The 13,156-nt window shown below is 36.8% G+C and overlaps 1 protein-coding gene across 10 annotated transcripts in view; it reads right to left on the bottom strand.

The window, feature by feature from the left end:
• Window positions 1–13,156, bottom strand: part of FAM149B1 (family with sequence similarity 149 member B1) — a 77,729-nt gene that overhangs the window by 46,611 nt on the left and 17,962 nt on the right. The window lies entirely within an intron of this gene.

The following is a 13,156-nucleotide window of genomic DNA, read 5'->3' as shown; positions in this document are numbered from 1 at the left end:
TTTCCAGTTTTTGAATGGATGCTTGTATTGCGATGTATTTCCCCCTTAGGACTGCTTTTGCTGCATCCCAAAGATTTTGAACGGTTGTATCTTCATTCTCATTAGTTTCCATGAATCTTTTTAATTCTTCCTTAATTTCCTGGTTGACCCTTTTATCTTTTAGCAGGATGGTCCTTAACCTCCATGTGTTTGAGGTCCTTCCAAACTTCTTGTTGTGATTTAGTTCTAATTTCAAGGCATTATGGTCCGAGAATATGCAGGGGACAATCCCAATCTTTTGGTATCGGTTCAGACCCGATTTGTGACCCAATATGTGGTCTATTCTGGAGAAAGTTCCATGTGCGCTTGAGAAGAATGTGTATTCAGTTGAGTTTGGATGTAAAGTTCTGTAGATATCTGTGAAATCCATCTGGTCCAGTGTATCATCTAAAGCTCTCGTTTCTTTGGAGATGTTTTGCTTAGAAGACCTATCGAGTATAGAAAGAGCTAGATTGAAGTCACCAAGTATAAGTGTATTATTATCTAAGTATTTCTTCACTTTGGTTAATAATTGATTTATATATTTGGCAGCTCCCACATTCGGAGCATATATATTGAGGATTGTTAAGTCCTCTTGTTGAATAGATCCTTTAAGTATGATATAGTGTCCCTCTTCATCTCTCACTACAGTCTTTGGGGTAAATTTTAGTTTATCTGATATAAGGATGGCTACCCCTGCTTTCTTTTGAGGACCATTCGAATGGTAAATGGTTCTCCAACCTTTTATTTTCAGGCTGTAGGTGTCCTTCTGTCTAAAATGAGTCTCTTGTAGACAGCAAATAGATGGGTCCTGCTTTTTTATCCAGTCTGAAACCCTGCGCCTTTTGATGGGGTCATTAAGCCCGTTCACATTCAGAGTTACTATTGAGAGATATGAGTTTAGTGTCATCATGATATCTATTCAGTCTTTGTTTTTGTGGACTGTTCCACTGAACTTCTTCTTAAAGGGGAATTTTAAGAGGCCCCCTTAAAATTTCTTGCAGAGCTGGTTTGGAGGTCACATATTCTTTTAGTTGCTGCCTGTCTTGGAAGCTCTTTATCTCTCCTTCCATTTTGAATGAGAGCCTTGCTGGATAAAGTATTCTTGGTTGCATGTTCTTTTCATTTAGGACCCTGAATATATCCTGCCAGCCCTTTCTGGCCTGCCAGGTCTCTGTGGAGAGGTCTGCTGTTACCCTAATACTCCTCCCCATAAAAGTCAGGGATTTCTTGTCTCTTGCTGCTTTAAGGATCTTCTCTTTATCTTTGGAATTTGCAAGCTTCACAATTAAATGTCGAGGTGTTGAACGGTTTTTATTGATTTTAGGGGGGGATCTCTCTATTTCCTGGATCTGAATGCCTGTTTCCCTTCCCAGATTAGGAAAGTTTTCAGCTAGAATTTGTTCAAATACATATTCTGGCCCTCTGTCCCTTTCGGCGCCCTCAGGAACCCCAATTAAACGTAGGTTTTTCTTCCTCAGGCTGTCGTTTATTTCCCTTAATCTATCTTCATGGTCTTTTAATTGTTTGTCTCTTTTTTCCTCAGTTTCCCTCTTTGCTATCAACTTGTCTTCTAGGTCACTCACTCGTTCTTCCACCTCGTTAACCCTCGTCGTTAGGACTTCTAGTTTGGATTGCATCTCATTCAATTGATTTTTAATTTCTGCCTGATTAGCTCTAAATTCTGCAGTCATGAAGTCTCTTGAGTCCTTTATACTTTTTTCTAGAGCCACCAGTAGCTGTATAATAGTGCTTCTGAATTGGCTTTCTGACATTGAATTGTAATCCAGATTTTGTAACTCTGTGGGAGAGAGGACTGTTTCTGATTCTTTCTTTTGAGGTGAGGTTTTCCTTCTAGTCATTTTGCTCAGTGCAGAGTGGCCAAAAGCAAGTTGTATTGGGAAAAAGAGAAAAAGAGAGGAGAGAAAGAAGGAAAGAAAAGAGAAAGAGAAAAAAAAAAGGGAAGAAAAAAAAAAAACGAAAAAAAAAAAAAGAAGAAAAAGAGAAAGAAAAAGAAAGGAGAAAAAAAAGGGGGTGGGGGAAGGAAACAAATCAAAAAGCAAAACAAAACAAAAACAAAAACAAAAACAAAAACAAACAAAAAAAGAACCACCGGGGAGTATCTTCTGATTCTGTGTACTTTAAGTCCCTTGGCTTCTCCTGGAAGTTGTCCGTCTAGCTGGTGTTCTGGGGGAGGGGCCTGTTGTGCTGATTTTCAGGTGTTAGCAGTTGGGGGAGCTGCTGTGCCCCTGCCTGGTGCAGGGCTCGGTGGGGGTTGTTTACCCCGTGAGGCCGCAGGAGGAACAGCCCCAGTGGCGGGGCAGCTCTGGAGCCCTGGATTCAGCTCCGGCAGGAACTCCGTCTGCAGGGCCTGGAGGCTCCGGGGCGGGGCCGCTGATGTGCTCAGCTGGGGCAGGAGCTTCCTTGTGGTCCTGGGCCCTCCCGGCCTCTGCCTGTCCCGGGGGAGGCGGGATCCTGGGCTGTGTCCCGGCGCCCTGTGCTCCGGAGCCTGCACTGTTGGATTCGCGCTCCCGGGCCGCGCAGCCCCCTCCGCAGAGCCGCCGCCCGAGCCCCTCCGAGCTGCTCCTGGAACCGCGCAGGCCCCTCCGCACGGAGCCTCTTCCTCTGCCCGAGCCCCCCCGAGCTGCTCCGGGTCCGGCCGTGCGCGCTGCAGCCCTTAGGGAGCTCGGCGCACTCTCCTGGGCGCGCAGTTGCTGTTACTGTCCCCGGGAGCCCGAGGGCATCCCCGCCCTCCTGGGTCCTGCTCCAACTCCCCGCGAGCCCCTTTCCGCCCGGGAAGGTCGGTGCAGCTCCTGCTCCTCCGGGACGGGGCTCTCCAGTCCTGGGGACACTCGCCCCGGCCTCAGCCCGGCTCCTCGCGGGGCCCCTCCCCCTTGGAGGCCTTTGTTTCTTTACTTCTTTTTCCCCGTCTTCCTACCTTGATAGAAGCGCGAACTCTTCTCACTGTCGCATTCCAGCTGGTCTCTCTTTAAATCTCAGGCCGAATTCATAGATTTTCAGGATAATTTGAAGGTTTTCTAGGTAGTTTGGTGGAGACAGGTGATTTGGAGACCCTACTCTTCCGCCATCTTGCTCCTCCCTCGCATTTTGAAGACTTAATATCATTATCATCTGGCATTTGCTGTGACCAATATTCTGTTGTTAGTCTGATTTTTACTCTAAAATGTGTAGAATATCTTTTCTAATAGCTTTTAACATTTCTCTTTTTATATTTTCAATTTCCAATTAAATTTCCAATTTCTCTGGAATTGATCTGGCAGTGTTTTTTTTTTTGTTTTTGTTTTGTCTCAGTTGTTATACTTTTCAACATGAATACTGTTATTTTAACTCAATTCTTTAAAAAAATCAGTGATTATTTCTTTCAATATTTCCTCTTTCTAAAACTTCTGTTAGATATGTACTACAGCATCTTAATCCAGGTTTCATGTTTCCTAACTACTCTTCAAATTTTCAGTGTCTTTAGCTCTCTAGTTCGAGGTGATTGTCTTAGTTTATCATTGTTTACTACAGTTCTGTTTCACTGGAACTGTAAACTGGATACAATCCAGTTTACCTTATTTATTGACATATTTCAAATGCTATTCATTCCAAGAGTTCAAACTGTGTCTTCGTATCTGTCTGTTCTTAAATATCTCTATCTGCTTTGTTTTAAAACCCAATAATTTTAATGGATGCTATCTTATCATTTAATTCTTTGAGTATTTTAAAGTTTAATAAACTTATTGAATAATTTACATACAATAACATTTCAAGTATATATAGCACAATGATATTTGAAAAATGTGTTCATCCAACTAACTACCATTGCCTTCCAGATAGTTTTTTTTAAAGATTTTATTTATATATTCATGAGAGACACGGAGAGAGAGAGGCAGAGACACAGGCAGAGGGAGAAGCAGGCTCCAAGCAGGGAGCCGGACATGGGACACGATCCCAGGTCTCCAGGATCAGGCCCTGGGCTGAAGGCGGCACCAAACCGCTAAGCCCCTGGGCTGCCCAATCTTCCAGATATATAAACATTTCTATCACTCCACAATTGTATTCTTATTCTACTTTGTAACTGAAGTCTTCCATTCCCCATGTCAGGAAACCACTAATCTGATTTCTATCATTATAAGTTAGTTTTGTCTGTTCTAGAACTTTGTATAAATAGGATTATGCAGGTGTACTTTTGTATGTTTAGCTTCCTTCACTCAGCAGAATTTTTTTGAGGTTCATCTATGTTGCTGCATGTGTTAGTGTTCATTGCATTCTATTGCTGAGAAGAATTTCATTGTAGGAATATGCTACAATTTATCTATTCTTCTTTTGAGGGACATTTGCATTATTTGTTATGAGTAAATGTAATATGAACATTCATGTACAAGTCTTTTTCTGGATATATATTTTTATTTCCTTCTGATAAATATATAGAAGTGGAACTTCTGGGTCTTACGAGTATTATGTATAATGCTATACTATTTTGAAGTGTATATATACATATATATATGCAAAACACACATATACATATATATATATATACACACACACTCATACATATATACAATTTAGCACTCCCATCAGAAATGTGTGAGCATTCAATTTTGCTCTACATTCTGGTAAAAATTAGATATTGTCAGTCTTTTTAGTTTTAGTGAGTGTGGTGTATCATGACCATTTTAAATTTGCATTTCTCTGATGATTAATGATACTGAGCATCTTTCAATATGCTACCTGGTCATATATCTTCTTTCATGGAGTTCAAGTTTTTTTACCCATTTTTTTCACCTGCTGTCTTCTTAGTACAGAGTTTTTAAGTTTTGGATACAAGTCCTTTGTCAAATACATGTACTATTGCAAATATTCTCTCCCTACCTGTGGTTTGACCTTTCATTCCCTTGATGATATATTTGAAAGCACAAATGATTTTAATATTGATGGAGTCAAATTTATCCAATTTTTTAGGCTTGTGCTTTTGGGGTGTCATATTGTATATTGTTGTATTGCAGGTTTTCTCATATTTTTTTCTAAAAGATTGACAGTTTTTGTCTTCAGCATCTTTGTCAAAAATCAATTGACTCTAAATGTAAGGGTTTATTTCTGGATTACCAGTTCTGTTCTATTGATCATTATGCCTGTTCTTATGTCAGTACCACACTGTTTTGATTATAGCATCATTTTATTAAGTTTTAAAATAGGAGAGTGTAAGTTCCTCTGACTTTCTCCTTTTGTTTAAATATTGTTTAGGCTGATCTGACTCCTTTACAATTCCATATCCATCTTAGGATCAGCTTAATCAGTTTCTACAAAAACTGGTAGGGATTTTGATAGGGAATGTATTGTATGTATACATCATATACATCAATTTGGGAAGAAATGCAGTCTTAATATTTAGTGTTCCAATCTATGAACATGAATGTGTTTATATATCATTTTCTCAGCAAAGTTTTGAAATTCCCAGTGTATAAGTTTTGTGCTTCTTTTGTTAAGTTTATCCCTTTTGTTCTATTGTGAATTGATGTTATTTTTTATTTTCATTTTGAGTTGTTCATGTGCTAATGTGTAGAAAGATTTTTAAATTTAAATATAATTCATATGCTATGAAATTCATCTTTTTAAAGTGTGCAAGTTAGTGGTTTGGGGCCAATAGTTTGTAGTATATTCACAGTTGTGCAAACATCACCAGTATCTAATCCCAGAATATTTCATCATCCCCAAAAGAAATCCTGTCTCCATTAGCAATCACACTGCATTTCTCTTTCTACCAGTCCTTGGCCACAACTAACCTACTTTTTGTCTCTGGATTTGCTCTTCTGGACATTTCATTATATAGAATCATATAATAGCCTTTTGTGTCTGGCTTCTCTCATTGAGCCCCCTTTTAAGGTTCATCCAGAGCATAGCATGTATTAGTACTTTCCTTTTTATGGCTGGATAATATTCTATTAGGTAAACATGCCACATTCATAATTGATTTTTATTTTTTATTTTATTTTTTTTTATTTATTTTTTTTTCATAATTGATTTTTATAAATTGATCTGATATACTGTGATCTTACTGAACTTATTTCTTCTAGTAGATTTTGTGGGGTTAGAAGGAGTGTGAACTCTTCAGGATTTTCTATCATGTCATCTGCAAATGAAGATAGTTTTTATTTAGTCCTTTCCAACGTGGATGCCTTTTTGTTGTTGTTGTTGTTGTTGTTGTTACTGCTGTTTCATATACGCTGACAATATTTATTTTTTTATTTTTTAATAAATTTATTTTTTATTGGTGTTCAATTTGCCAACATATAGAATAACACCCAGTGCTCATCCCGTCAAGTGCCCACCTCAGTGCCTGTCACCCAGTCACCCCCACCCCCTGCCCACCTCCCCTTCCACCACCCCTAGTTCGTTTCCCAGAGTTAGGAGTCTTTCATGTTCTGTCTCCCTTTCTGATATTTGCCACTCATTTTTTCTCCTTTTAATGTGGATGCCTTTCATTTCCTTATATTATCTTAACAGCACTGAGTAAAACCTCCAGTACAATGCTGAATAAAAGTGACAAATAGAACTGGAGATTTACCCAAAGAATATGTAAACATTAACTAAAAAAGATAGATGTATCCCTATGCTTACTGCAGCATTATTTACAATAGTCAAGATACGGAAGCAACCATGTGTCCATTATAGATGAGTGGATAAAGAAGATGTGGTATGTATACATGCACGCACACACACAGCAATATTACTCGGCCATAGAAAAGAATGAAGTCTCGCCATTTGGAAGAACATGGATGGATCTAGAGGGTATAATGCTAAGTGAAATAAGAGAAAGACAAATGCTTTATGATTTCACTCACATGTGGAATTTAAGAAACAAAACAAACAGAAAAAAAATACAAACCAAGAAACAGACTCTTAACTATAGAGAACAAACTGATGGCTACCAGAGGGGAAGTGGGTAGGGGCATGGATAAAATATGGGAAGTAGATTAACAGTATACTTAGGATGAGCACTTAGTAATGTATAGAACTGTTGAATACTATCTTGTACATTTGAAACTAATATGACATTGTATGTTAACTATACTGGAATAAAAATAAAAATAAAATAAATTAAAAAGTGGTGTGTGGATATCCTTACCTTGTTCCTGATCTTAAAGAGGAAAATATTTGGTCTTTCCCCATTATATACAATGTTAGCTGCAAGTTTTTTGAAATGCCCTTTGTCAGGTTGATGAAATTCCTTTTGATTTCTAGTTTTTTTGAGTTTCTATCATGAATAGACATTGCATTTTGTCAAATGCTATTTCTGTGTCTACTGAGATGATGTCCTTTTTGTCTTTTATTCCATCATTCTATATATCATTTCATGGAATGATGTATGATGTATTAAATTAATTTTCTAATGTTTAACATAAGCTGTGCATTCCTGGAATAAATCACATTATGTCAAGGTAAATAATCCCTTTATGATGCTAGATTTGGTTTGCTAATAATTTAAAGTTTTTGTGTTTAATTTTAAGAAGGATATTAATTTGTAGTTTTCTTGTAATGTCTTTGTCTGACTTGGGTGTCAGGCTAATAATGGCCTCAGGGAATGAATTCTTTTCTGAAAGACTGGTAATATTTTTCTTTAAATATTTAAATCAATTTTTTATATTGACCTTGTATCTTGTGGCCTTGTTAAACTCTATTAGTTCTAATAGATTTGTTTGTTTTGTGGATTCTATAGAATTTTTGCATACAGAATTCTTTTCTTGTGATGTCTTTGGCTTTGGTAGCAGGGTGTATTGGCTTCATGGGATGAGTTGGGAATTGTTCCTTTCTCTATTTTCTAAAAAAGTTTATGAAAGATAGCTATTATTTATTCCTTTAAATATTTGATAGAATTTATCAATGAAGCTATTTATGCCTGGGTTTTTCTTTGTAGGAAGATTTTTAATTACTAATTTATTTATTATAGATCTATATGGATTTTTAATTTCTTTTTGAGTCAGTTGTCTTTCTAGAAATTTGTCAATTACATCTAAATTATCTAAGTTTTTTTTTTAAGATTTTATTTATGCATGAGAGACAGAGAGAGAGAGAGAGAGGCAGAGACATAGGCAGAGAGAGAAGCAGGCTCCATGCCAGGATCATGCCCTGGGCCGAAGGCAGAGGCTCAACTGCTGAGCCACCCAGGTGTCCCTAAATTATCTAATTTCTTAGCATGAAATTGCTTATTACAGTTCCTCAGTCCTTTTCATTTCTGAAGAGTCAATAATTATGTCCTGCTCATTCACTTCTAATCTTGTTAATTTGTGTCTTTTTCCTTGGTCAGACTAGCTAAAGACTTGTCAATTTTGTTTAATTTTTTTCAAAGAACCCACTTTTGACTTTACTGATTTTCCCTATTGTTTTTTGTTTTCTATTTCATTCATTTCTATTCTAATCTGTATTATTTCCTTTCTTCTGCTTGCTTTTGGTTTAGTTTCCTTTCTTAGTTTCTAAAGGTAGAAGCTCATGTTATTGATTTGAGACCCTCCTTTATCTTTTTTCTTTTTTAAAAATTTTATCATAATTTATATTGTAAAATGATCACAATAAATCTAGTTAAAATATGTCACCATACATAGTTACAGAATTTTTTCTTGATCTCTCTTAGCAACTTTCAAATATGCAATACAATATTTTTTACTGTAGTCACCATGCTGTATATTACATCCCCATTACTTACTTACTTTATAACTAGAAGCTTTTAAATTTTGACTGCCTTCATCCATTTTGCCCACTCCCTGACTCCCATCTTTGGCAAACAATCTGTTCTCTGTGTCTATGAGCTTGATTTTACCCCCATAGGATTTCAAGCTATTAATTTTTCTCTAAACACCACTTGAGCTACATCCTACAAATTTTGATATTGTTTTTCCCTTTTCATTCAATTAAAAATATTCTCTAATTTCCCTTGTAGAGTTCTTCTTCAACCCATCAGTTAATTAAAAGAGAACTGCTTAATTTTCCAAATATTTGAGAATATCCCAAATTTCTAGGTTTCGATTTCTAACTTAATTCCAGTGTGGTTGGAGAACATACCTTGTATAGTTACAGTCCTTGTAGGGTTATGAAATTTGTTTTATATATAGAATATATATTCTTTTGTCTTTGGGTGGAATGTTAGGTCAAGTTTGTTAACAGTGTTGTTCAAGTCTTCAGTATGCTTGCTGATTTTCTGTCTAGTTGTTCTATCAAGTATTGGGAGTAGTGTATTGAAGTCTCTGGCTATAATTGTGTGGTTTGTTTCTCCTTCACTTCTGTCAAATTTTACTTTATACTTTAAGGCATGATTATTAGTGTGTATATATTTGTAATTGCTTTATTTTCCTGATAAATTGGTCTTTTTATCATTATGAAATGTCTTTGTGTTTCTATAGTAGTATTCTGTTTATTTTGTCTGCCTTGGCTTTTAATTTTTGTGTCCTTTCATGATCTCTATATTTGCATGCTGTTTGGATATGTGGAGAGTTTATCAGACCACTATGACTATATTATTTCCCAGATCTCCTTGGTAAATTTCTGGATAGTCTGACAATTGATTTTCTTTGCCCTAGCCAGTACAAAATCCACAGATTATCTGAGCCACTATTTTGCCTCGTTTGTACACCACAGAGTTTGCTACTGTTATTAATGATGGCATTGGGTATAGAAGTTTGTCCAAGTTCTGCTCCGAACTACTGAGTCCTCTCTGGTAGTGAAGCTGCTAGTTATTACGGCTTGTCCCTCTGTACAGGCTCTCACTGTTATTAACACATGGTTCTGCTGATTTTAGTGAATAACTGCTTTGCTTTGTTAAGTACCTTTCATCAATTTCCTAAAATGGTTGCTTTGACTATTTTATCGAGTTTTATTGCTGCTTTTGGGGAAGAAGACTTGTCAAGCTATTCATTCTGCCAAACTAGAAGTCCCACTCCATAATTTTCTTTTATGACATGTTTTTGTCAGGTTTGCGGCATCAATATTATGCTGGCCTCATAATGTAAATTAAAAATGCTACTATTTCTTTGAAAAAGCTTGTGTGACTATTATTTCTTCCAAAAAATTGCATGATAGATTCAGTAGTGAAACCACCTAGGCCTAAAACTTTCTCTAAGAGAGTTGATTCAGTTTCCTTACGAATTTTACAACTATTCAGATTTATAAAGGGATTTGCCCATTTTATCTAAGTTTTAGAATTTATTAGCATAAAATTGTTCCTACTACTAATAGTCTTAATGTGTATAGGATTTAAGGTGATCTTTCCTCTTTCATTCATGGTATTTGTGATTTGTGTTTCCTTGCTTTTTCTTGAGCACTATCTCCAGAGAGTTTATTAATTATTAATCTTTTCTAAGGATCAACTCTTGGATTTCCTCATTTGCTTTTATTTGTTTTCTGTTTCACTGATTTTTGCTCTTCATTATTTCCTTCATTCTTCTTTGGGTTTATTCTTTCCCAGTATCCTAAGGTAGGAACAAATTATTCATTCAAAGCTGTATTCTTTTCTAAAATAGGTGTTTTGGCCTGGGTGGCTCAGCGGTTTAGTGCCACCTTCGGCATGGGGCCTGATCCTGGAGACCCAGGATCGAGTCACACGTCGGGTTTCCTGAATGGAGCCTGCTTCTCCCTCTGCCTGTGTCTCTGCATCTCTCTCTCTCTCTCTCCCTCTCTCTGTCTTTCATGAATAAATAAATAAAATCAAAAATAAATAAATAAAATAAAATAGGTGTTTAAAGCTACAAACTTCTGGGACACCTGGGTGGCTCAGTGATTGAGCGTCTGCCTTCGACTCAGGGCATGATCCCAGAGTGTGCGATCGAGTCCCACATCGGGCTCCTTGTGGGGAGCCTGCTTCTGCCTATGTCTCTGCCACTCTCTCTCTCTCTCTCATGAATAAATAAAAATCTTTAAAAAATTAAAGCTACAAACTTCTGGGGCACCTGGGTGATTCAGTGGTTGAGTACCTGCCTTTGTCTCAGGTCATGATCCTGGGGTCCTGGGATCAAGTCCTGTATCAGACTCCGCACAGTTCTCCCTCTGCCTATGTCTCTGTGCCTCTCTCTGTATATGTCTCTCATGAATAAATAAATAAAATCTTAAAAAAAGCTACAAACTTCCTTGTAAAAAGTACATTAGTAGCACCTAAATATTTTGATATTTTGTGTTTTTATTATTATGTAATTCAAAATACCCTCTAATTTTCCTTGTAATTTGATATTTGGAAGCGTGTTGTTTAACTTTCAAATATTTGGGGGTTTTCTAGGTATCTTATTGTTACTGATTTCTAATTTAATTCTGTTGTGGTCAGAGAATATATTCTGTGAAATTTAATCTTTTGAATATTATTGAGACATTTTACAGTCCACCATACAGTCTGTACTTGTGAACATTACACGTGTGCTTCAGAAGAATATGTACTCTGTATTTACTGGGTATAGCATCAGATCTTGTATATTTTTACTGATTTTCTAATTGTTCTATTAATTATTAAAAGCTTCAACAATAATTGTGAGTTCACCAATCCATCTCTTTAATTTTATCAGTTTTCTTTTTTTGTTATCCTTTTGTGAGTTTTTTTTTTTTTTTTTTTTTAATTTATTTATGATAGTCACACACAGAGAGAGAGAGAGAGGCAGAGACATAGGCAGAGGGAGAAGCAGGCTCCATGCACCGGGAGCCTGACGTGGGATTCGATCCCGGGTCTCCAGGATCGCGCCCTGGGCCAAAGGCAGGCGCTAAACCGCTGCGCCACCCAGGGATCCCGAGTTTTTAAATTTTTATTTAAATTCAATTAATTAATATATAACCAATATATTATTGGTTTCAGAGGTAGAGGTCAGTGATTCATCAGACTTATATAATACCTAGTGCTCATTACATCAGGAGTCCTCCTTAAGTTCATCACCCAGTTGCCCTATCTCCCGCCCTCCCTCCCCCTTCCAGCAACCTTCAGTTTGTTTCCTATAATTAAGAGTTTCTTATGGTTTGTCTCCCAGATTTCATCTTGTTTTATTCTTTCCTCTCTTCCCCTATGATCCTCTGTTTTGTTTCTTAAATTCCACATATGAGATCATATGATAACTCTTTTTCTGATTGGCTTATTTCACTTAGCATTATATCCTCTAGTTCCATCCACGTCATTGAAAAGGGCAAGATTTCATTTTTTTGATGGCTGATAGTATTCCATTCTTCATCTTTCTTCATCCATACTGAAATTCTATTAGATGTGTACTTATTTAGAATTGTTATGTCTTCCTGGTCAATTGCATTATAGACTGAATTGTGTCCTCCTATGTTGAAGCCTAACCCACAATGTGATTGTATTTAGAAACGGAGCTTTTAAAAAGGATATTAGGTTAAATGAGGTCATAAGCTCTAAACTATACAGAACAAACTGAGGGTTACCAGAAGGAAAGGGGGGATGGGTGAACTAGGTGATGGAGACTAAGTAGGGCACTTGCTGTGATGAGCACAAGGTGTTGTATGTAAATCTTTAAAATCTTTAAAGAAAACTTTAAAAAAAAACTTTAAAAAATTAAATTAAAATAAATAAATAAAAATTTGGGAAAAAAGGGGTAAGGGTGGAACTCTAATCTGAGGAATGATGGTTCTTGTAAGAAAAGGAAGAGATACCAGAGATCACTCCACCTGTGCACATGCCTACAAGCAAGGCCATGTGAGGATACAGTATTCCAGGAGGAGAGGCCTCACCACAAACCAACCTGGATGGCACCTTGCTTTTGGATTTCTAGCCTCCAGAACAATGAGAAAACAAGTGGCTGGTGTTTAAGCCACACAGTCTATGGTATCTCATTGTGGCAGCCTGAACTAAAACAAATTGCCTCTTATCACTAGGAAATATTCCTCTTTCCTAGGACAAACTCCATATTTTCAAGTTTATTTTCTCTCCTATTAATATAACCATGTCAGCCGACCGTGTTCGTGATGTATCTTTCTCTAGCCTTTAAATATCAACCTATTTGTGACTATATATTTATGATGCATCTCTTCTACATAGTATACAGTTGAACCTTGCTTTTTTATCCATTCTGACAATCTCTGCTTTTAATTGGAGTATTTAATCCATTTACATTTGTTTTAATTGTTGAATTGAAATCTACCATCTTGCTATTTCTTT

The sequence above is a fragment of the Canis lupus genome, chromosome 4, assembly GCF_048164855.1.
Source record: "Canis lupus baileyi chromosome 4, mCanLup2.hap1, whole genome shotgun sequence".
NCBI lineage: Eukaryota > Metazoa > Chordata > Mammalia > Carnivora > Canidae > Canis > Canis lupus.
Note: the sequence above shows the minus strand (reverse complement) of the source record. Positions and strands in the feature narration are given on the sequence as shown.